Genomic DNA, 25,431 nt, shown 5'->3' on the forward strand with positions numbered 1-25,431 from the left:
CTGGGCCTTGGGTATAATGGCTTTGGATGAGATATTTATTAGGTTTAATGGCTCTAGGTCACTGGTCTCTGTTTCTACCAACACCCACTAAAATATCTGTGCTCACTCTCTGTCATATGGCCGTAGTTCCTCATATTTACATTTCTTTGTCTCTTAGGTTCCATAGGTTCTCTCTCAACCTATTTCTAAGCCTCCATGAAAAGCTGTTCATGTCTTGTGGGGGCTCTATCTTAAGTTCCCAAATACCAAAACACATGATGCTCTAAGCTATACTCAATTTCCGTCCTACTGTGCTGGTGCAGGGAGCAGTTTTTACTTTGGTAGGATGTAAGTCATTGGGACTCTTTGTTCTGAAATTTCTCAGTTGTGTCTGGTACTTCTGTCCCCTCCTTCCCTTCCTCTTTCCACTAGCTCAGCATGGGACTGACAGATGCACAGAAAAGTTTATGCCTCTTTTCCTACTCTCTGACTTTCATTCTCCCCAGCAAATCTGCTCTTGATCATTGTGGACCTTGGCACTTTATATATTTTCATTTTTATTTGAAGAAGCTAACATTTCATGCTCTGTATTTTTTAGGTATTAAGTTTTCAACTAAAAGAATCCCAATAGGTTTGGAAATAAAAATTCATGACTCTCAAGCCTTTGCTACAATTTTTCAAAATTTATTTAGAAGCTCAAAAGCGTAGTGAGCCTCTGTTTCTTCACATTCTGGGCAACTCCTTCCAGGTGGTAACACCTGCCACTGACTCAGGGGATGTGTATGAAAAATCTGATTAGAAAGTGTGGAGGTGGGAGGTTGCAGCGACAGCTAAAATTATCCCATGATATGACTGGATACGTATTTTTTTAATTTAAGTCCATTTTCCTCTGATGGACACAAATATGGAAGGAACAAAATGGAGGATCCATCATCGGTTTGTATTAGCAACTTGAAATTTGTTAACTTCTTTTCTTTACACAGATTTCTGAGGCCAGGCTTGATAAGAAGAGTGGACAGGCAGATTTGGGATAAGGGAAGTAGAGAGAACAGCTGGAGTTGAAGGAAAGAGCAGCCAGAGGGCATTTTGTGGGTAGCAAAAGGCTGGGATGGATGGTTAGGGCTTGGGAAAAGGAAAACAGGGAGCACATTGAGGGGCACCAAAGGCAAGCTTTCCACATTTTACAGTTATGCCAAAATCGAGGAAACATGAAATCAGCACATTCAGGCAGAGGATGCGCAGATTCGGTATTCAGTGCCAGGTCAAAAATCGACTCCATGATTTGTAAAAGGATGTAGGACACACCCTGCTCAGATTTCCAGGTGATGCAAAGTGATGGAAGAAATTTCCAATGTGACAGAGGTGAGAGTGACCAAAGAAAAATGGATGTGAACGGGGATGCCCAAGTCCAGTGGGGAGGAAACCATTCAAGAATATAGGTGGGAAAAGTGACTTTGGCATGACCTGAACCCATTACGGGACAGAGAGTTCTAGGCTGGGGGATAAACAGCCTGGGGGATGGGTGAGGGTATATCATTCTAAAATTAGAGCTTTACATCTAGAGTGAGGCAAAATAGGATCATACTTTTATGACACAGGACTGAAGAATAGCTGGGGATTGTCATGCTCTTTTCAGTGTTCTCCATTCTGCCTCCCTGATCCATTGCTGCGTGGACACAGAGAGTGCTTCCCTGATTCTTACTTTGATCACGAGTAATCAGAAAGCGTGATGTTGCTTGGAAGGCAGGCAAATGCAGCATACAGGCTTTTTCCTTGAAAGCTCCTTGTATTCTGAATTTTTGACTCACTTTTTAGGATATCTTCACTAAAAACCATTCTATCACACGATGGCAGTAGAGATATAATCTAAATTTATAAGCTATGATGCATGGATGCATCCCAGTGGGGGGAAAAAGTCTAATTTATGTTTGTCCATATATTTTTCTTTGGTTGGTGTTTGTGTTCTAAGTTTCTGGAGGCATCAAACATAGAAAGGCCCTGTAATTCCAGATGGGATTAATGCAGACAATATTTCATTCAGGAAATGCAACCATAAATAAGAGAAGGTACTTTTAAAAGGCCTCTAAATTTTTTGAGATACCGCTCAAGTGCCTGTAAAACCAAAATCAACTTTCTACTTGCATTCTTAATTTTCTCTGCACCTCATTTCTTTCCCTGATAGAGACAATTTTTCAGGCTGGCTGGAATGGGAAAAGAGCCTATGAAAGACTCAAACTTTTCCTTTTTCACATTCTCTTCACCCTAACTCTGAGTTTCTTCTGTTTTCTTCAAAGAAAATTATTTGTCCCTAACCAGTGATAAATGAAGCAACAGGGGAAGTGTGGAATCTATTAGGATGAGTTGAAAATTTTTGTTTGGAAAGATTTGTATATTTTGTCATTCTGTCTGGATATGCTTTTCTCAAGCCACAAAAGGGTTCCATAGAATAATGTTCCACAATAATGTCAGATTTTCTTCTGAGAAGGAACTCAAATGCCTCTCAGGATTCATTCATTCATCCAACACTAAATGGGTACCCATTATGTGCAACATACTAGGGAAATAATACTAGCCAATATTAAGTGACTGCTACTCACACGTTTTACAGTGCTCCAGGTTTTTGTTTGTTTGTTAGAGACAGGGTCTTGTTCTGTTGCCCAAGCCGGAGTGCAGTGGCACAATCTTAGCTCACTGTAACCTCCACCTCTTGGGCTCAAGTGATCCTCCCACCTCAGCCTCCCAAATACCTGGGACCACAGGCAGGTACCACCATGCCTGCCTAGTTTTTGTGATTTTTATAGAGACAGGGTTTCACCATGTTACTCTGGCTGGTCTTGAACTCCTGAGCTCAAGTGATCCTCCCCACTCAGCCTCCCAAAGTGCTGAGATTACAAGTGTGAACCACTGCACCCCTGACTTGCTTCAAGTTCTTTACACAGACTGTCTCATTTGATCCTCTCTGCCTTGCCACGAGGCAGTTACTAGCAACATCTCCGTTTTACAGATGAGGAAGCTGAGGCATAGGGAGGTGAAGTAACAAAACCACACCATCAGTAAAGGAAAGACCCGTCATTAGCAAACAGATAGTCTGGCTTCGAAGTCCATGCTATTAACTGCTGAGCTGCAGGTGACAAAAGTTCTGTCTCCAGGTAATTTACAAACCAGTAGGAAATGAAAGCCTACAATCTAAGGCAGACATGCTGAAACTAAGCGAGATGTCATATTGATGGCACACTGGACATAACTCATGGGAAAATATTAGCCAGAACATAGGTCAATTCATTAAAGGTTTATGGTTTATTCAGGGAAAAATAGGGATATAGGAAATTATTCCATCTGGAGAGTGAATGGACATTTCTTCGCTTCTTCATCCTGGGTATTGTAGGTGGGATGTTTGATAAAAGTGTGAGGAAATTGAGTCTCACTGGTTTCAATTGGTGAGAGTGGGAAATCTTGGCTTTTTTTTTGTTTTATTTTGGATGGAAGGCAGTGGCTATTGGCTAGTGTTTTTGGAAGTATTTTGGCCTGAGCGCTTTTGTGGGGTTGTCTCTCTTTCATTCTATTTTCCTTCTTCAATTACTTTCCTCCTGAGACTCCCCGTTGAAGCTGGAAAAGCTCAGGGAAGAGAAGCAGGCAGACTGCATGGTGTGGAGCTGACTTCAAAGGTAAGAAGAAAACCTTTGGATTTCCTTCTAACTTGCCCATCTCAGCTCATTTGGGATAGGAAAAGAGACAAGGATTCAGGTTAGAAGCTCTATCCAGGAATAGAGATATGCATTTATCTGAAACATCTCTTGTGCTATAATTCTCAGGAACCAGGGTGAGGCAGATGGATTACATAAATCCAAAACTGATCTCTTCATATGAAAATGAAATATCTGCTTGAATAGCAAAGGTGTCACTAAGACACTAAAGGTGTCATATTCTTTGGTGCATCTAAAATTTTGTTAACTTTGTATTTTCCAATTAAGTTTTATGTTAAGAATAATTTGAGGTTGTTTAGCTCTTGTCCTAGAAAACATTTTTATTTTGGAATAATTTTAGTCCTCCCTATTTTTTTCTTTTCTACATTTTGAAATTTGCATGGGTGGGTTAGAAATTAGATAGCTAAAAACACTTGCTTTCTCTGTACTTCTAGACACAAAGGATGATTAGGCTGTCTTCTAGTCCACTTTTAAATATCTAAAGTTTGAGAAAAACATCTTCAGAAGACAGATAATAGAACTGAAGCCATTCTTAGGGATCATGACATTAAATGGTGCTAAGGATACTCAAAATGACAAAAACCCAAGGAATAAAAAATAATGCTTGACTTTCATTTTACTGTTCAACCATTTGAACTATTAAAAGTGAGAAAATTTATTACAGTACAACAGTTTATGTTTTCCCATTTCCAAAGAGATAAATAAACAGAGAAATGGGGCCATATTTCTCCAAAGATGAATAGTTTAAGACAACAGAGAGACTACTCACTAAAAGCCGTAATGAGTAGGGGCTAAAAATATAGCTGCTTTACGATGTCTGCAGTAGCTTTTCAGCTATCTGCATTTTATAGGGTGAAAGAGAAAGTGTCTTCACTTGCCCCAACATATCCTCTGTTCAGTGCACTTATTCTATCTCTCATCATCATTTGTTGGCATCCAAGGTATTTCCATTTATTTTTACAACAGCCAAAAAGCAGGTTAACTTAGAAGGCCAATCTGAGTGTGAGATGGGAGAGAAGGCAGGAGGTGATGTGATAGTTTTGACTGAAATGTCTATCTGTGTGTATCTCAAACCCTAGAAGTAAAACTTTTAGTCAATTTATCCTCATTTTAAAATCTCTCTGTGTTGCCAGGCATTCTTGTTAAGAATAAACAAGGCAGTATCGTGAAACAGGAAAAGCTCTGCACCCATGAGTAGGATTACTCTCAGGTTGCATTTAAATAGTCAATTGAAATTCTCTTCTATGGAAGGTGCATCTTGTATGTCTTATAGAGAGAAAACTGTCCATTTTTAGACAGCCCTTGCCCTACTTCAGAGCCAGTCCAAACTATATTTCCTTACTATCAAAGGAGGAGAGAAAGCTGAGAAAGTTGATCTGGAGTGAGAATGAGAAAAGAGAAAATGCAGTAACAGCTTTGCAGTTTTTTATCTCCTTGGTTTTTGTGAGAATCCCTACATCCCTGTAATAAATTACCCCAATTTATTTTATCTAGACTGAATTGGTTTCTGTAACTTGCAATCAAAGCATACTAACTAAAACACAGACTAAAGAAGACACTGATAATTTATTTGGCTTGTGGATTTATTTCCAATAATTTAAAATATAAATCTAAAAAATTCCTTGTACCCAACTTGATATGACTTTAGGACAGGAAAGTCAGGTATTGACTAAATGTGCCATAAGGATGTACTTTGAAATTAACACAGAACAGATATGAATGTTGGCTTCTTGTTATTTCTAAGAAAGTAAGCATGTTACTTAACCCCTCTGAGCCTTAATTTCCTCAGCTTTAAAACTGAAATCATTCCTACCTCATATGATTGTTTATAAACCTATGAGCTACAATATATAAAGCAGCTAGCTAAAATATAGGCATTCCTTAATAGTTATAGGAACTTTCTACTGGGGCAAAGGCTATTAATATCCTTTTTTCTCTCGTCCTGCTCAGGATTGGTTAGGAACTGGACAAGACAGCATCTAGGCATGGAGAAGTTACAGCGTCTCCAAGCAGAGACTGAAGGAGTAGGAGACGCTGGTGGGCTAAGGACCTCAAAAAGGGGAGAAGATAGAATAGGGAAGGGCAAATACAAGCTTCCTCCACCTGACAGTTTTGGTAATGACTTGCCCAGACTGATAGATCCACAAAAGACTTATGGCAAAGTTGCAGTAATCATACTACAAGGGTGGTTTCCCTTCTCACCAATCTGAGGCCCTGATGCATTTGCATGCTATATACATTTATATGCAATGCTGCATTTATATTTGGTATCCATATTTCACTGAGCCTCTTAAGTAGGGTTTCTCGACTTTGGCGTGATTGACATTTTGGGGCCACAATTCTTTCTTTTGGGAGCTGTCCTGTGGATTGCAGGATGTTTAGTTGCATTTCTGTCCTTTATTCACCAGTTATAACAACAGAAAATGGTTCAGGACATTGCCAAATGGCCCCTGATTTTGGACAGGGAGAGGGACGCCACCAGATCACCTCTGGTTGAGAACCACTGCTCGAAAATAATATTTTTATTTTATTGTTTTTTATCAAAAAATTTAAAATTTTTTTCAAAATATTCAAAATAGTTTTCCTTACCCATTTTTATTTTTTAAATCTTTTTTCTAAAATTATTTTTTAAATTGACAAAAATTGTACATATTTATGGGGCACGTAGTGATACAGATAATGTATAGTGATCAGATCAGGGTAATTAGCATATTTGTCATCTCAAATAGTTTTCATTACTTTGTGCTGGGAACATTCAATATTCTCCTTCTAGCTACTGGAAAGAATATATTATTATTAATGACAGTCATCCTACAGTGGTATAGAATACTAGAACTTATTGATCCTGTCTAGCTGTAATTTTGTATCCTTAACAAATATCTCCCTATCCCTCCCCCTACCACTCTTCCCAGATTCTAGTATCCTCTGCTCTACCTTTTAATTCCATGAGATCAACTTTGTTTCCCTTCTACAGATCAGTGAGAACATGTGGTGTTTAACTTTTGTTCCTGGCTTATTTCACTAATATAATGTCCTCCAGTTCTATCCATATTGCCTTGAATAACAGAATTTCATTTTTTTTTATGGCTGAATAATATGTCACTATATATCTGTACCACATTTTCTTTATCCATTCACCTGTAGTTGGACACCTAGATTGATTCCATATCTTGGCTATTGTGAACAGTGCTGCAGTAAACATGGGGATCCAGATTTCTCTTCCATATACTGATTTCCTTTCCTTTGGATAAATTCCCAGTAGTGGGATTGCTGGATTATATGGTAGTTCTCTTTATAGAGTTTTGAGGAACCTTCATACTGTTCTCTATGATGAGTATACTAGTATGCATTCCCACTAACAGTGTATAAGAGTTTATTTTTCTCTGCATCCTCACCAGGATTTGTTTTTTTAAATTTTTAAATTATTTTTATTTTTTTATTTTTTGTGTGTGTCTTTTTCATAATAGCCATCCTACCTGGGGTGAAATGATACCTCACTGTAGTTTTAATGTGCATTTCCCTGATGATTTAAGATGTTGAGCATTTTTTTTCATATATTTGTTGGTCATTTGCACGTCTTCATTTGAGAAATGTTTGCTTAGATGATTTGCCCGTTTTTAAAATAATTTTTCTGTTGTTGGTGTTGAGATGTCAGAGTTCCTTGTATATTCTGGATATTAATCCCCTGTCAAATGAGTAGTTTGCAAATATTTTCTTCTGTTTCATAGGTTATCTTTTCACTCTGTTGACCGTTTCTTTTGCAGCGCAGAAGCTTTTTAGTTTGATATGATCTCATTTGTTTATTTTTGTCTTTGTTGCCAGTGTATTGAGGTCTTATTTTTACAGATTAGTAACTCTGTTTTAATCAGGGATTAAAACAGGAAATGAATCACAGGAATCACAGGAAAAACAATTAGAAGCAATGGGATGCTGTACTTCACTATTCCCATCCCCATCTCCCTGCCCTGTTTCTTATAACTTGGCCCTGATTGCCTGATATGATGTGAGATTTGGGATGCTTGGATCTGGAATGAGAATGCCTGAGTTCAGATCCCTTCACTGCCTCCTCCTAGTGAGAAAGTTGGATGATGTCAGATTTAGGGGAGCCTAATTCTCATCTCTCAGGATTCTGACTGATAACATAGGCATACTGATCACTAACAATATGGTGATTAAAGGCTTGGGCTACTCTCTGGGCGATTGCAAAATATCTCCTAAATGCCCAGTCATGTGCATGGGGGAATGCAATTTAGATGGGAGTTTACTCCCAACCTCATCAAGACTTGGAATCCAATGCTTGGGGGTATCCCGTCTAGGAGACCCTGAGGAACATTCCGCCAGCCAGCAGCAGGCATGTCTCACACTCCCAAACCTTTTCAGGGGGTGTAGAAAGCAGTGGGCCTTCTGTACTGGCTGGAAGCTTTGCTTATTGTGACTGGGACCAAGAAGCCTGGTAGAAGATGTGCACTCACTGTTGCCAGCAAGAACCAAAGATCCAGAGGCCACAAGACACAAACGTAGAAGGCCAAGCCCTGGCTCCCCGCAATAGAACTGTGGCCCAATCAGTGACAGCTCTCACCAATCAGGAAACAGTAGTAAAAGTGAGGGAACCCGCATTCCTGCTCTTTAACTTTCTGGCTTTCGGGAGAGGTAGGCGACTCTTCTTAGAAGAAATAGAAAGGCCCAAGAGGGGGAGATGGCAAGTGTCTCCCCCAAGAGACGCACCGTTCTCCCTTTTTATAACCCAGACATGTGCAAAAAGAAAAAAAAAAAAAAGAGAGAAAGAAAAAGAGAGAGGGAGAGAATGTATGGGACAGATCTCAGTAATTCTTAGTGCTATTTTAAAGAAAGGCTTGGCATTGATTTAGTTGACTATCACCAGAGTTCAAATTCAAGAAGATCCTCTGCCACTTCTTGCAGTTTGTGGACTGTGGTAGAGGTTGAGCTGGTCTGGCATCAGCACAGCAGGACAAACTGGAGTTGGAAGACTACATGCTGAAGTCTCAAGTCTCAGAGAGAGCTGGATTGGCAGGCGAGCTCTGGAGCAGGGAGGTTATAAATTAAGCCTACTCCTTTAAACAGTTTTTTTTTTTTTTTTTTTTTTAAGTCTGTGTAAATTCTTCTTTGATCTTGAACAGGGGGCAGTGAACACCATCTGCTTTATTTGTTCTGTGTTTGGAATGATGTAGAATAATTCCTGCTGACCCTTGATAGATGCACAGCATGCCCCCCAGTAGGCACAGACGGCTCTGCTTGTGGGTGTCTCGTGCCTGCTTTTCATATTTACTTTTGTTTATCGTTAGGGACAGCAGCTCACATTGCCAGAATTTGTTTACCAAAAAATGCTCCTAATTTCTTGCTGAAACTGAAGGATAACCTTAGGTACTAAATGGCTAACCTTACTAGAGTAGTCCCTAAAATAGGAATAGACAGACTGATTGAAGGCCCAGGCACATTTCTCTAAGTCATGAATCATATTAGTTCATGTGCTTTATCATATCTGTTTCATAACCTCTACTCTTTCTCCCATATTACAGACAAACAAATGTTACTTGTTCTGAATAGTTGTGATTTTTAATAACTGGCCTTTACTAATCTTACAGAGTAGAATACATACTGGTACCACCTAAGTTCAAATAATATTAGCTGGAAATAAACATTTTAGGAAGAAAATCAATTCTACCGTTAGATTTATTTGTCAGGAACCAAACGACAGCTCAGCAGTAAACTAAGAATTGAGGGAGAATACATTAAATACTGCATTTTGGGAAACACTGTTGCAAAATATGTGCATGCGTCTTTGTCAACTTAACTGAATCAATTGCTTAGCCCAAGCAAGTTAGCTTAGAAATCATGTCCCCAAGATACGCTTCTATCTAATAGTATTTTAAAATGAGCAATATTAAGGATGCTTTAAAATGCCGTAAATCAATTTTCTTTACCTAAATCTAAAGCTCATCGAAATGCCTGTTATGAAGACCACCATATGTGAGGCAGGCAGTCTTGACCTTTTTTTGGGAAGGGAGGGAGTTAAATCTGGAGAAATGTCCTCAGTAATTGATTGCAGGATTGGATATCTGCAAAGTGTGATAGAACCCAGGGTCTGTGCCCTTCTTGTGGAAGTAGCAGTTCTAGTGTCCCTGTTACAATGAGAACCCTTTCTAGAAGACAGGCATCCTGGAACTCTATTTGGCCTATCTGGATAACCTTTCCTTTTGTTGACTTCTCCCTGCATAGTAGGAGAATTTTCTTTCTGTGATTTGGGATAGTCTGGGAGGACAGCTCACAAGTTTTCTGGATTGGGAATGAATAAGAGAAAATAAATGTAATGTTTCCTGGGTCTAAATTCTTCTCAAATCCTTTACCAACGGTGTGATTTCGGGGTGACAGTGTAATTAGATAATGCATTTAAAGTGCTATCACAGTGCCTGATGAATAGTAAACATTCAATAAACTAATGTTTTATAATGTTTAAATTATTATTAAAACACTATTTTTCTTTATTCATGATTCACTAAAAATATCCAGCAATTCAAAGTGTCTTCTCTGTGCCTGGTGCTGTGGAATGTGGGGGATGGTTTGGCATGTTTTCTGTGGCCTTCTGAGGTCTCCCTGGTCTGTCACCTCCTGCCCCACCGAGTGGGTTCATCCAAAGCAGACGAGAGACTTGTAAGTTGACACAATGTGATGAGAATGATGGTTTTATTTATTCTTTTCTCAGTACACTCTGACAGAGTCTGAGTTGGTGCCAAGGTCGATGTGCATGGGACTGAAAGGCCCTCTTAGTCCCCAAATACCTCCTCGCAACTTGTCTCAGTCTCTGAAATTTCTCCCATGAGTCCTTCTTTTTTGCAAGGGAAGTTTTGGAGAAGCAAAGGTAAGTTTTACTAGTTTATTCCTCCCTTTTAGAGGTGAGAAGATGGGTGGATTCCTGAGCCCTACCATATTCCAGCTCTTAATACTGCTATCAAAGATAGGTTCCTGGACAGGAAAAGCCATTGACAGCTTTTAAAGTTTTAAAACTTTCTCATATTTTTCATGGGTGGTTTCAATAGGAATAAACATAACATGCAAGCAATTTCACAGTGCTTTGTGTTGAAATCCATGGATTTTAGATTTCTATCAGAATCCTGGCCTTGGGCTTTGGTGATTCCTATGTCCTTCTACACTTTAGCTGTAGAAACAGCAGGTGGAGTAAAACAGCCTGTTCAGAGCAGCCAGATTTTGTTTTGGTTGTCAGCTAAAACAGAAACCCCATCATTCTCGGCTCGGCAGCTTGTTAGTAGAAAAGCCACTGGGAAGCTCTAAGTTGGTAATTTAGAGCACAAATGTATTCCCTGATACAGCTGCAGAGCAGCAGGTGTCTGTGGACTTAAGCAAACACTAGCTTTGAAAAAGTGAAATAAGAAAATCGAAAACTTTTTTTTTGCACATGTCAATATGGCTGAAAATATGTTTACTTCTTGTTCCTGTTGGTTTCCTTCTTATTAACTTGCTTAGACATAGATAAGTGAACATTTCACTCAATTCAATTCAATTTAACAAACATTTATTGAGTACCTACTGTGTACCAGACTCAGTGCTAGGTGTTGGGGATCATCATTTTCTGTTTTAGATTTTGGTGTGGAGACAGACATGCATACAGTTTCATAATAAAGGAACAAATAATTTCCCTCAGAGCACTGGACAATTCTGATCACGGAGTGGGAGAAGCCTTTTAGGAGAAAATGAATTAAAGGGATAAATATTGCTGAAATGGATTGGAGGGAGATAGTTCCAGGCAGAAGGAGTTGGAGGAGAATCTGAAGGATGTCAGATTGATTGAAGGTAGGAGGAAAAAAGAGGAATGTTCCTTTTGTGTCTCTGTCTGATGGATATGCTTGTATTAAAAAATGCAAACATTCCTTTAGACCACCTCTACCAAACCATCTGCCCTGGGGGCCACAGAGCATAGAGCCACCAAACTACAAAAGTATGCGTGAACATTTTCTTGTTATACAAAGCAGGGGGAGAATAGAAAAAGAATCATCAAAAAGAGATGAATACTAACTATAAAAACAAATATAGAGTAATAAAAATGTAAAAAAACCCTCAGATATAGGAAATTTCATAATTTTGTCTAGATATCTATTATGGCCTCAAAGATCTAATGAGAAACTATTATCCACATGAGCAGTACAAATGTAAAATACCTGTGATTTACCTTAATCCGAAATTTAGGGCAAAGCCTAGAAAAGAAAACTACAAATGCCATAGGAGCTATTTTAAAAAGATTATTAAAATAACTTGACTAAATAAATAAAACTCAGAGACTGCAAACAGGAGAGGGGAGAGGGGAGAGGGGATGGCGAGAGGATGTTTAGTGGATAGAAAAATGCATTCGAAGGAATATGATCAACTGTTCAGCAGTATAGTAGGGTGACTACAGTTAACAATAACGTACAGTTCAAAATAGCTAGAAGACTTGGAATGTTTTCAACAAAAAGAAAAGATGAATGTTTGAGGTGATGGATATCCCAATTACCCTGATTTGGTCATTATATATTGTATACATGTATCAGAAAATCACATATACCACCCCCAATTGAGCAAAATATTAGAAAAATGAAAACAGAGTTTATGAATGAGAACCCTCAATTTGTAAAGACATTGTGGGTTCCCAAATTATTATGGGTTTAATGTGATTCCAATTAAATTCCAACAAGATGTTTAGAAACTGTTCATGGTAAAAATTCATTTGTCAGGTACTTCAAAATAATAAGAGCCATCTATGAAAAACTCATAGCCAATATTATACTGAATGGGTAAAAGCTGGAGGCATTCCCCTTGAAAACCAGAACAAGACAAGGATGCCTTCTCTCACCACTTCTATTCAACATTGTACTGGAATTCCTAATCAGAGCAATCAGGCAAAAGGAAGAAATAAAAGGCATCCAGATAGGAAGAGAGGAAGTCAAACTATCCCTGTTTGCAGATGATATGATTATATACCTAGAAAACCCCATACTCTCTGCCCCAAATCTCCTTGATCTGATAAACAACTTCAGCCAAATTTTAGGATACAAAATCAATATAAATAATTAGTAGCATTTATATGCACCAACTACATCCCAGCTGACAGTCAAATAAATAAAGGAATCCCATTCAAAATAGCCCAGAAATCAACCTAGGAATATAGCTAACCAGGGAGGTGAAATATCTCTACAGTGAGAATTGTTGATATAAAACACTGCTCAAAGAAATCAGAGATGACCCACAAACAAATGGAACAATATTCATGCTGATGTATAGGAAGAATCAGTATTATTAAAATGGCCATACTGCCCAAAGCAATTTACAGATTCATTGCTATTCCTATCAAACTACAAATGACATTATTCACAGTACTAGAAAAAACTGTTTTAAAATTCATATGGAACCAAAAAAGAGGCTGAATAGCCAAGGTTATGCAAAGCAAACTAAACAAGGCTGGAGGCATCACACTACCCGACTTCAGACTATATGACAGGGCTACAGTAACCAAAACAGCATGGTACTAGTACAAAAGCAGACAGACCAGTGGAACAGAATAGAGAGCCCAGAAACAATAACACAGATATACAACCATCTGATCTTCAACAAAGTTGACAAAAACAAGCAATAGGGAAAGGAGTCCTTATTCTGTAAGTTGTGCTGGGATAACTGACTAGCTATATGGAGAAGATTGAAACTAACCCCTTCCTTACACCATATACAAAAACCAATTCAAGATGGATTAAAAAGTTAAATGGAAAATAAAAAACTATAGAAACCTTGTAAGATAACCTAGGAAATACGACTCTGGACGCAGGACTTGGCAAAGACTTCATGATGATGATGCCAAAGCAATTGCAAGGAAAGCAAAAATTGACAAATGGGACCTAATTAAACTAAAGAGCTTCTGCATAGCGGAAGAAGCCATCAATAGGGTAAACAGACAATCTACAGAATGGAAGAAAATATTTGTGAACTACGCATCTGACAAAGGTCTAATGTCCACAATCTATAAAGAGCTTAAATTAACAAGAGAAAAACATCCTCATTAAAAAGTGGGCAAAGGACAAGAGTAGACACTTTTCAACAGAAGACCTACATAAGGGCAACAAGCATATGCAAAATGCTCAACATCACTAACTATTAGTGAAATGCAAATCAAAACTACAATGAGATATTATCTCATACCAGTCAGAATGGCTTTCATTAAAAAGTCAGAAATAACAGATGCCGTTGAGGTCATGGAGAAAAGGGAAAGCTTATACACTGTTGGTGGGAATATAAATTAGTTTAGCCATCATGGAAAGTCATGTGGCAATTTCTCAAATAATTTAAAACAGAATCGTCATTCAACCCAATAATCCCATTATTGGGTATGTATCCAAAAGAATATAAATCATTCTACCATAAAGACAATGCACGCCTATGTTCATTGCAGTACTGTTCACAATGGTAAAGACATGGAATCAACCTGAATGGCCATCAATGGATAAAGAAAATGTGGAACATATACACCATGGCATACTACACAGCCATAAAAAGAATGAGATCATGTCCTTTGCAACAATGTAGATGGAGCTAGAGGCCATTATCATAAGGGAATTGATACAGGAACAGAAAACCAGCTATCAGGTGTTCTCACTCATAAGTGGGAGCTAAACAATGAGAACACATGGACGCAAAGAAGGGAACAACAGATACCAAGTCTTCCTTGAGGGTAGAGGGTGGGAGGAAGGAGAGGATCAAAAAACTACCTATCCGGTACTATGCTTATTACCTGGGTGACAAAATAATCTATACACCAGACCCCCATGACATTCAATTTACCTATATGACAAACCTGCACATGTACTCCTGAACCTAAAATAAAAGTTAAAATAATTTTGAAAGTAGTGAAGCTAATAACAAAGGTATATTACGGAAGGTTGAGAAAAAATGCCCTCTTTCATTGTATCTTGTAATTTTAGATTCTGTGAGCAGATATTAGAATGCAAGGTCAAAAAATTTCATCTCTTAGAATAGAAACAGCCAATTAGAGAAGTTTGAAAAAAAAAAGAAATGCTATCTTACTAGACAGTAAAATGTATTTTAAAGCTAAAATACACATACTACTTTATGTTGAAGCAAAAATACAGAAAAATTAATTGAGCAGAAAACAAAACAAAGCAAAACTCTGAAACAGATACTTGCAAATATAAAAATATAGTATATGGTTAAGTAAAGATTTCAAATTCATGATTAAAGAAGAAATTTGTTAATTTTCAGTGCTATAACAATTAGTTACCTATCTGAGAAAATTAACTAATCTTTATAACACACAATATACTAAAAAACATTAACAATGGATTAAAGAGTTAAATGGAAAAGTCTTTCTTTTGACATAAAAACAAAGACATAAAACATTACATAAAAATAGATAGACTACCATGCTTATTTTTTACATAAAATTTGTGACTAAGTTAAATTTTTAAAGTGGAAAAATATTTGTGACTTATAATCCAGTCCTTACTATATAAAAAGTCTTAACAGATTGTCTTACTTCATTCAGGCTGCTATAAGAAAATACCATAGACTGGGTAGCTTGTAAATTACAGAAATTTATTTCTTACCATTCTGGAGGCTGGACATTTCAAAATCAAAGTGCTGATAGAGTCATGTCAGGGGAGGGCTGCTCTCTGCTTCATAGGTAGCATCTTTTAGCTGTGTCCTCACATGGTGGAAGGAACTAGCTAGCAGTCTGGGGTCTCTTTTTGTAAGGTCATTAATCCCCTTCATGAGGAATCCATTCTCAAAAACACTCAGAACATAGTACTGATCAATATACAAAAGGTAAAAAAGAAAACAAAAACAAAAACAAAAAACCCCACAGACACAGTAGGAAAATGAACAGAGGAAATGGATAGACAATTGGCAGGAGATGACAAACAAAATGAATACCAAAATTGTTGTTTGCTTATGAAATTTGTGAAAAAAGGGAAATGTACTATTTGGTAGTTACAAGGGTAAGAAAAATGGAAATACTCTCTTATTGTTAATGGGAATTTAAATGCTTATAACCTACGGAGAGTGATTTAATGATAGCTATCAGAAGCCTTAAACATGCTTATGCCCACTCAGCAATTCCTATTCTAGGAATGAATCCTAAGGAAATGATCAGAATTGTGTGTATATGCTTACTAATGAATATGTTTATCTCAGTGGTTTAAAAAATAATAGTGAATAATTGGAAATTACTCAAATCTCCAAAAAGAGAATTGCCTAAATAAATTATATGATAGAACGTTACATAGCCTAAAAAATTATGTTATGAAAGATTGTAATGACCATGGAAAATATTCTTCATTTATGTTGAAGAAGAAAAAAAAGAGACCACATAACATTATTTTAATTTTGAAAAAAATGAAACAGTTCTGCACATATTTACAAATTTAACAAGCACATAGATCCACTTAACAGTGATTATTGATGAGTGGTAGGATTAGAGATTATTTTAATTACCTTCTTTGTATTTTTCTTTGTTTTTCAAATCTGCTACACATAGTTCGAAATTAAAAAATAAACACACACACACATTCTGTTTTCAATGGTCAACGCTCAGTGCCCAGCACAGAGCATTCTTTCAGAAAGGGTGCCTACAACATTTAATAGTTGGACGTAAAATCTGGAAATAAGAATGCCAAAGGCAGTGGGGATGGTGCCAGGACCTGGGCCCCCCAGGTTCATGGCAGGCCAGAAGGCCCAGAAGCCACATAGACAGAGAGTGTGAACAATCTGTAAAACACCACAGATGCCATCTCCTCCCTGTTATCTGCTCTCCCCAAACTCCCTACACACACCCAGAGCCAGAGGAAGAAGCTCGGCTTTGCATAGGAACTAAAGGGCTGATGAAACAGTGAGGGGAGCTGAGCTCTGGTGCTGTGGATTGATCTGCTGCTCTGACCTTGAGAAGTAACTTTTATGTAAAATGGAAAAATGCTTTCTTCTTTAAGAAGCTGTCAGATTAGAGAATCTGAGAGTTAACATGGGCTGAGGATTTCTTAACTCAGTAGGCCAGGAGACCTTCATCAAAAAGAGTCAGCATGATGAATGTGAATTCCCATTATCCCAAATGAAAGTGAAAGGGGTTGACTGTAAGTGGGTTAGGGCTGAGAGTAAGGCCTGGGCAGAACGCAGAGGATGAAAGTTAACAGAAGATTAAGGCTGATCATTCATTTTCTCTGTCTCTGCCTGTCCCTTCCTCTGCCCACTCTCTCTCTCTCTCTCTCTCTCTCTCTCTCTCTCTCTCTCTCTCTCTCTCTCTCTCCCCCCTTCCTTCCTTCCTTTCCTCCCTCCCTTCTTCCTTCCTCCCTCCCTCCCTCTCTCTCTCCTTCCTTCCTTCCTTCCCTCCCTCCCTCCCTCCCTCCCTCCCTCCTTCCTTCCTTCCTGCCTTCCTTCCTTCCTTCCTCCCTCCCTCCCTCCCTCCCTTCCTCCCTCCCTCCCTCCCTTTCTTCCTCCCTCCCTCCCTCTCTCTCTCTTTCTTGTTTTCTTTTCTTTTCTTTCTCTCTCTCTCTTTCTCTTCTTTCTTTCTCTTTCTCTTTCTTTCTCTCTCTGTCTCTCTCCCCGCCCCCCCCACCCTCCCACACCCCATCTCTCCTTCTTTTCCTTTCTCCTTCCCTCTCCATATTTATTAAGCACCTACTGGGTACCAGCATACCCTGGGAGCTTCAAATCATTCAGGTCCTAATGATACTACCCTTCTCAGTTTAGGGGCTCTAATTGGCTCATATCCTCCTATAGGTTTACTGATATCTTGTTTTTCTATTCTTTCCAGAGGGATAAAGTGAGTGATGATTTGTATTCTCCCCCGTGATATTAAGTAGACTGTGGTATTTAACGCTCTTCTCCCTTCAAAGTGACTGATACTAGAAGGACAGAAAAGAATGGAGTTTCCTAGGTCAGTGGAGTGAGGTTAAAAGTAAGGGTAGGAGAATCTTAAAATACAGATTCGTGATTCAATTATTCTGATTGAGTAGATTTAGTATAGGGCCCAGACTGTCTGCATTTTTAACAATGCCCTTTGTTGATTCTGAGGCTTGTGGCCCTCCACATTTTGAGAAATGTTGAGGCGTTAAGTCTTCATCATCCTGACATACTCTGTTTCTGGTCTCATAGATGACAGATTCAATGTCTCCCCTAGAGGCTTCTGTGAGCAACTTTCAGGTTTTCAACCAGGCAGTAGATCAGTTTAATACATGATCCTCATGTACTGACACACCTTCCATTGAGCTCCCTTCTCTTGAGCCCTTTATACTGTTGTAAAACTCGATCAAGAAACAGCATTTTGGATGGACTTGTCCAGCATCCTCTAGGTTTCAAGACAAGTCCTAGAAAGATTTTCTATTTTCTTCATAGACAGTTCCAGAGAGATCTCTAGGTCAGCAATAAGGGAAGTAATAGCACAGCAGCAAGACTTAGTTGTAAGAGGGAAATCTGCACCCATTAGTGCAGAATTTCTGCTGCCATTCAGATGCCTCTCAGGTAGGCTGTGGTAAACTATCCAAGCTACCAGTTTTCTCTTCCTACAAGGAAGGGAGGGGAGAAAGCACTGGAGGATCTTCTTGCTTTATTGCTGTTCACTGGTCATGTTCTGTTCACCACCCTTTTGCTATCTTTCTATTTCAGGGCTGGCTGTGGTTCTTATTCTGGTTGTCACTTTACCTGCTTCTCAAATCTCAGGATTGGCTGAGTTTAGAGACTTGATTTGTTATGTTTTCAAACTTACATTGATCTTGTAAAACAAAAAGTGTTTGAGATAGGTGTCAATCAATGTAGAGGTTTATTTTGCTAAGGTTGAAGATACGCCTGAGAAAAAGAGACACAAGTGCCATTGGAATCTATGGCCTGTACTTTTTTTCTAAGAGGGTTTTGGGGGTTTAAATATTTAAAGGAGAAAAAGCAGGCAGGAGGGGAAGGAGGAAAGAAAATTAAAGGGAGGTGTGTAGTGAGGTAAGTGTTCACATTCTTGCGAGGCTTTGATTAGCACTCACTAAATCCATGTTGCATGTAAAAGGAATAAAGGAACAATCAATTATACATACATCTTGCACTCAATAAATCTGCATTTTACATGAGATAAGTAAATAGAGAGTCTACTTTATTTTGAGGGAGGAGGAGGGATGATTTCTAGTCTTGTCTTTGTCGTGTACCTGTGAAGATAAGCCATTAATTTACATCGTCAGAGTGAGGGAAGCTACCTGGGGAGATATATGGCCTTTTATTTTATAGCTATCTGTTTAGGAACACAAGGAAAGGCATTTTTTCTTTTTTCTGTGACTCAGTTTCTGAGCTTAACTTTTCCCTTTGGTATAGTGAGTTTGGGGTCTTGAGATTTTCTTTTCTTTTCACAACCTCCTACCTCTGACCTCAGGGATTCTCTGATCTGGGTATCATTTTCTGGTACTGGTGCTTAGTATGATGACTGAGAATGGTGATACAATGTGATACACAGTGGGCCTATGTTTTGCTTCACAAAGAGAATAAATTAGATGCCAGACATAATTCCATAAAGCCCCAGCTTTAGGAACACATGGTCTTAAAGAGTTCTCTAAGGAGATTTGCTAGCTTGACAGACATATCTAAGGCTCTGCCATCATGGAAAGTCTGGGGATTTACCTCTGGACCTTTTATCAACAAACTGCAAAATACAATCTTTTATTAATTTTCCACCTTTGTGTGTTTGGTTGAAGAAAAAACAAAAGGCTCCACTGGGGTTGGAGAAAGCTGAAGTTCTTACACGCTGCTTCTGAGAGTTGACAATTATTTAATCAAGGTCGGAGAAGCAGTGATAAAAGGCATTTCATTTCGGATCTACTCTGCCTGAGCAGAGTGACCACGAGGGCAGCTGATCCCTGAGACAGGCAAACAGACACATGCTGGTTCTCCTGCTAGCACATGTAAACTCAGGCTGGTTCTGTGGAGGAGATGAGGAAAGGCCATAATTGTACAAGTTGGTAAGACCACTTTCTTTTTTTCCTGGTCTGGCCTACAGTTTATAAAGTTACTTCTGAGCCACTTCTGCAAAAAGTCTCATTTTATTCTGCAATCTTTCTATATAATTCCATCCAATTTTTCTGATTTATTATTTCCTTGAACTCTTAGAGCTTTTTGTCCACACTATTAATTTTCCATTGCATATTTCTCATCCTTTTCTGCTTCTTGTCTCTGCAATTTGATTTGGATCATTTTGAGAGCCTGTTTCAAGTTGTTCTTTGTCTTGTGGAGGTGGATTTGTCATTCTTTCTTCCCTACATGTACGCCCCTCTGTGTATCTCCTGTTCTATTTCCTCTATCCTACATCCTGTTTCCAAGAGTGGAGGAGCTGCCACTCTGAGTGTTCACAAGATAGAATTTTATCATTTGCAAGTATGGCCACTGTGTTTTGAAGGTCCACACTGCCTGTAGTACTTACTTTGGAACTTCTTGCCCCCGTAATTGTACCTGGTCAGGCTCTTTTCTCATTCTTCACATTGGTGTTCTCTGGGGTTCTCTCAATTGAGCCCTGAGCATCTCCATTTGGTGTTGGAGGGGATGGAGTTATTTATGTTAGTGTGTGTGTGTGTATGTGTGTGGAGGTAAAGACTTAAGATGAAAACCTGGTCGGACGTGGTAGCTCACGCCTGTAATCCCAGCACTTTGGGAGGTTGAGGCGGGTGGATCACCTGAAGTCAGGAGTTTAATTAAGACCAGGCTGGCCAACATGGTGAAACCCTGTCTCTACTAAAAATACAAAAATTAGCCTGCCGTGGTGGCACATGCCTGTAATCCTAGCTACTCAGGAGGCTGAGGCAGGAGAATTGCTTGAACCTGGGAGGCGGAGGTTGCAGTGAGCTGAGATCACACCACTGCACTCCAGCCAGGGCAACAGAGTGAGACTCTGTCAGGAGGTGGCGTTTGTAGTGAGCCAAGACTGCACCACTGCACTTCAGCCTGGGCGACAGAGCAAGACTCAGTCTCAAAAACAAACAAACAAACAAACAAACAAAAACAAGACAGATGGAAGCACAAGCCATGTCCTCTGAGTCGGTTGTTATCAGAGAGCCCTGAATGGCTCCATAGCTTGAGAGCCCTGAATGGCTCCTTAGCTTGATACCATGTTGATACAGTCCAGACTCCATCAAGAGATCTTAATGTGATGCATTTTCCATTGCTCTTTCACCTTGTGAAGAACTGAATGAGTAAACAAATGAATGAAATAATGAAGCCAAACAAGGTGATTTTTGAGTTGCATCTTAAAGTATGATTTGAATGTTTGACAATAATAGAAGACATATTCCCTGTGTTGGGGAAGGGCTGGCCTGAGGCAAATTTGTCAAGTAGCTTGCCTGGTTGTCAGGGGTCCTATTTCCTGCTTAGTCATCTAGTTTCCTAATCCTGCCTTCAGGCTGTCTAAATTCTTCCAGTTGTTTTTATTTTATTAGTTTTCAGTACAGGATTAACCCCCACACACATTCCTTGTCTACCACTAAGGTGAAGCAAATTCAATGTTTAAACAACTCGTGTATTTTGAGGCATGTGTCTGAGCCTGCAGGAGACACATTCCATAGCTTTGTGGGGATGGGGAGCTAGAGGATCCCACTGGAGTTGTTGGCCTTTGGAGAGTAGGGTAGGGAGGGGCTTGGGCTATCTTTCCTTTTTATTGTAGAGGTGAGGTTTCTAGGGTCTGATGTAAGGCCAAGAAAGTGGCTCTGTGCCTAACATACCATGCAGAGAAGAATGTCAACTTTCCCTGTGAAGGGTGTTGAGGTCACAGTTGTGGGCGTGAGGGCAGCTGCCCATGTAGTGTGATCTGGAGGGTAACAAAGCCTTGTTAAAAAATCATCCCCCTGTGGGCCTACCATAGTGCTGGAAATGCCCACGCTTCTCATCCTTGTGGATATAGATACATTTTGCAAAGCCCTTGTCAAAAAAATAATCAGGTTAACTGGGAAGTCATGTAGGAGTAAATACCCTGATGAGGAATGGGAATATATAAACTCATGAACATCTAGGAAACATGGGAATGGGTTACTTGATAAAGCACTGTTACCTGTGTCTGACCCTAGGGAATAGAACACAGGTCTAGTCAGTTTTGGGAGGCTAATGTGTTGTCAGAGGGGGCATATATGGAGATTCTGGGAAAGAGGAAGGGACGTGAGGTTTTGGGTATTTAGGGAATGAGTAAAGGGGAAAAGCGCAAGAAAAGATGTCTAAATAGAAAGTGGGGCACTGATGACAATCTTTCCTCACTTCAGAATTTTTTCAACCTTTATTTTTTTCTGTGGCTATATGCATTTAAATAATTTAGGAGTGAACCAACAGCTCATCCTAAAGGGGAGACTTTAACTAATTGCATATTAGAATATATTAGATTACCAAAATGCTTATCTCAGGCTTGTAACAGACATCCACTCAGAGTAGTGAACTCTATGGATTAACTCTCTATACTACTTAAATAAATGAGATAATTATATTTATATATATCTCTCCTTAAAATCACTCCATGATACCTACAGAAAAATAAGATGATCCTTTATACTTGTGGCCTACATTTTGGTCTGTCACACACTTACTTTCTGTGCAAAAAGGAAGGAAGAGGGTGATTATATGTCTTGTGATGGTTAATTTTATGTGTCTGCTTGACTGGGCTTAGAGATGCTCCAATAGCTGGTAAAATATTATTTCTAAGTGTGTGAGGGTCTCAGATGCACTCAGAAGAAAAAGGATTATCTTATTTTTCTGTAGGTATCATGGAGAGATTTTAAGGATATGTATCAATTACCTCATTTATTTGGGTAATATAGACCATTAATTCACAGAGTTCACTACTCTGAATGGATGTCTGTGACAAGCCTGAGATAAGCACACACATCTCTTCCTCTTCTGAAAGAGATTAACATTTGAATCAGTAAACTGGGTAAAGAAGACAACCCTCCCCAACGTGGGCAGGTGTCATCCAACCCATTGAGGGCCCAAATAGAACAAAAAGGCAGAAGAAACGTGAATCATCTCTTGCTGTTTGAGCTGGGGCACTTATCTCCTCCTGCCCTAGGACACCAATGCTTCTGTTTCTCAAGCCTTCAGACTTGAAATTACACATGCCCCTCTGCTGGTTGCAACTTGTGGTATTCTCTGTTTCCATAATCCTATGAGCCAGTCCTTCAGAGTAAATCAACCTTTCTCTCTCTCTCTCCCTCTTTCTCTCTCTCTGATTGGTTCTGTTTCTCTGGAGAACATTGACTAACATACTTGTTAATTGGGGAATTAAGAAGACATTCACGATCTTTCCTTTGGTTGTATGAAGGAGGTAAAAAGGTTTGAGACCTTGTTCAAAAGAAGTGGTATGACATGCTATTATGTTTTAATTACCTTAACTGTAAGGCCTGTTTTGTGAACAATGCATTCTACTGCCTTATTTCTCTAAGATCAATAAGGCTGCTTCGTAGGTTTGCTCTGGAAGTCCCTATTCCTCTGTCACTGTTCTTCTCCTGCAGTTCTCTGTTTTTTGGTCAACTAAAGATGACACGCTTTTCACTGTATCAGCTGTGATAGGCTAAGCTGTGCTCTAATAATAAACATATGCTGACATTTCAATGCCTAGGACAAAAATGTTGTTTTTTATTTGTCGACACCTGATGTGGGTCTGCTGGGTTTCTCTTTCAAAAACAGCGTGGTGAGTATGTGGCACAATCTCTACCCTTGTCACTGATAAAGATGATTAGGCCAGAAGTGGTACCAGGTAGAACTGAAAAAGGGTGCAGGCCAAGGTCAGACTGATCTGGGTCCGTCCACACATCAGCTCATTCTCTGAAAATGAAGATAATTTCATGAGGTTGTAAGGAGAATTAATGATCTAACACTTATAAAGCTTCCAGTTCAGTGCTTGGCTCTGAGCAGATACTCAACAAATGTTCTTTCCCTTCACTTCCCATGTTATGTTACATACAGCGTGGTGAATAATGGGAACAACATTATAACCCAACTTCTCTACGTATCCTGAATAGATCTTTTTTTGGGGGAGGATAAGGGGTGGCGAGCTACTAAAAGTGTCAGGCTAATTCCTTCAAGCCACTCTTTCGGTTTATCTCTAGACTTAACATTTACTAATATAAACAGGAGTATCTCTGACCATTAGAGTGCTGAGCTAGAGAAATAAACATATTGCCTCTTTCTAATTAATCTGGCTACTCCTTAGAGCAACTTTAACAAGCTATGATATGCAGAGAGATGAAACATTCCAATTATTTTTCTATAATGCTATAATCCTTTTACGAGTGCTTCCCTCTGATGTTTAATCTCCTAAATCAGACACTAAAGAACAAATACCAGCTTTGATTTGACAAGCCTCTCCTTCTCACTGAAGGGGGGAGAAATAACCTACCAGAAGCCTTGATTCTTCAACAGCTGTGAAGTATTCCCTCCAGAAGGAAAATCTTTCCGCTGTTGAGTGCTGAGCACTCCTGTGCTTGATTTGTTTCCTGCAGGGGCCACCACTGATTATGGCATTTGAATTCAGTGGCTGTTTTCTTTCTGATGAGAATGAACGAGGCGGGAAGTGGGTGGGGTGGATGTGGGAGAAGGAGCAATGATGAGGAAGAAAAATACAAGGTGGAAACGGAGGAGCTGTGAAAGTGAAAAGGGCAGAGAGGGGTCACATGGCAAGTGACCAACCTCAAAAGCATCCGCTCACACAAAGGCACAAGACCAGACAGCCTGGGAGCGGAAACCAGCTAGAGATGAAAATGGAAACCCGCGACTTTGAGTTTTGTGAGACTTGACAGTTGGTTTTGAGTCCTGGGTCTACCATTTTCTAGCTGTGTGCTTTTAACTGTCAAAATAACTGTTGTGAGATTTTAAATAAAACAAAAAATTGAAAGAAGCATGTGGAACTGAAGGCACCGGACAAATATGAGTCATTTTTAGCTATTTTATAGAAATGTAGTTAAATGCATATAGAGTTAGGTTGAGAAACAGCAGGAGAGACAAAACTTATACTCATTTAGGAAAGTTTCTGACACTATATATTACATGGGACAAGTTTGGTGACGAGTCTCAACTCACTGGGAATATAAACAGGAAGTAGTTTTCTTTTTCTCAACATCTGCAACCAGCTGTGCCCTGTTCAACATTTCTGCCTGGGAGCAAGACTTCTTATGGCCTTGGTCTGATTTCCCAATTTCTCAGACCCTTTGTGTTAACAAAGCAGTCTCCAAATAAGTTCTGTGAGGCTCAGTCCTGATTGTTTGCGAACTTCATGCTCATGCATAAATCAAAACCATTCTCCATTTCCACCACCTTTCTCCTTGTACTGGGATGTTAGTGTTCTCTTCTGGGCTTGTAAATACCATTAATCTAGTCCCTGGGCCATTGTTAGCCCCTGGGCCAATGTGATTGGAGAGACACGCTCTCAAATTGCTCCACAGGCACTTTCTGCAGAAAGTCACATCTGGCAAACCTCAGTTGGGACCTCCCAGGACAGTCATCTGCACAGGTGCCTGTCTACCTCAGGACTGAACGCAGCCAGCCCTTGGAAGACATTGCTACCCCCAGGAGTAGATATAGTCTAAACATAAAGTGGTGGGCTATATGTATATACTTTTTTCTTAGCCATGCCCTTAGTTGTCAAAACTAGGAAGACTGAGGAGGGGAACCTGATCTCTCTGAAGTTCAATATGTATATTGGTATGTAACTAAATAAGATGTGCATATTAAACTACAGCGG

At 39.3% G+C, this 25,431-nt stretch overlaps 1 long non-coding RNA gene across 1 annotated transcript; it reads right to left on the reverse strand.

The window, feature by feature from the left end:
- Nucleotides 1-23,306: 23,306 nt before the first annotated feature.
- Nucleotides 23,307-24,314, reverse strand: LOC135966950 (uncharacterized). Its single transcript, XR_010580660.2, has 2 exons — nucleotides 24,091-24,314; nucleotides 23,307-23,516 (listed from the first exon to the last, which is right to left on the reverse strand). It is a non-coding gene; the product is annotated as an uncharacterized lncRNA (long non-coding RNA).
- Between the last annotated feature and the right edge of the window lie 1,117 nt (nucleotides 24,315-25,431).

This window comes from Macaca fascicularis, chromosome 13 (assembly GCF_037993035.2).
Source record: "Macaca fascicularis isolate 582-1 chromosome 13, T2T-MFA8v1.1".
In the NCBI taxonomy this organism is placed as follows: domain Eukaryota; kingdom Metazoa; phylum Chordata; class Mammalia; order Primates; family Cercopithecidae; genus Macaca; species Macaca fascicularis.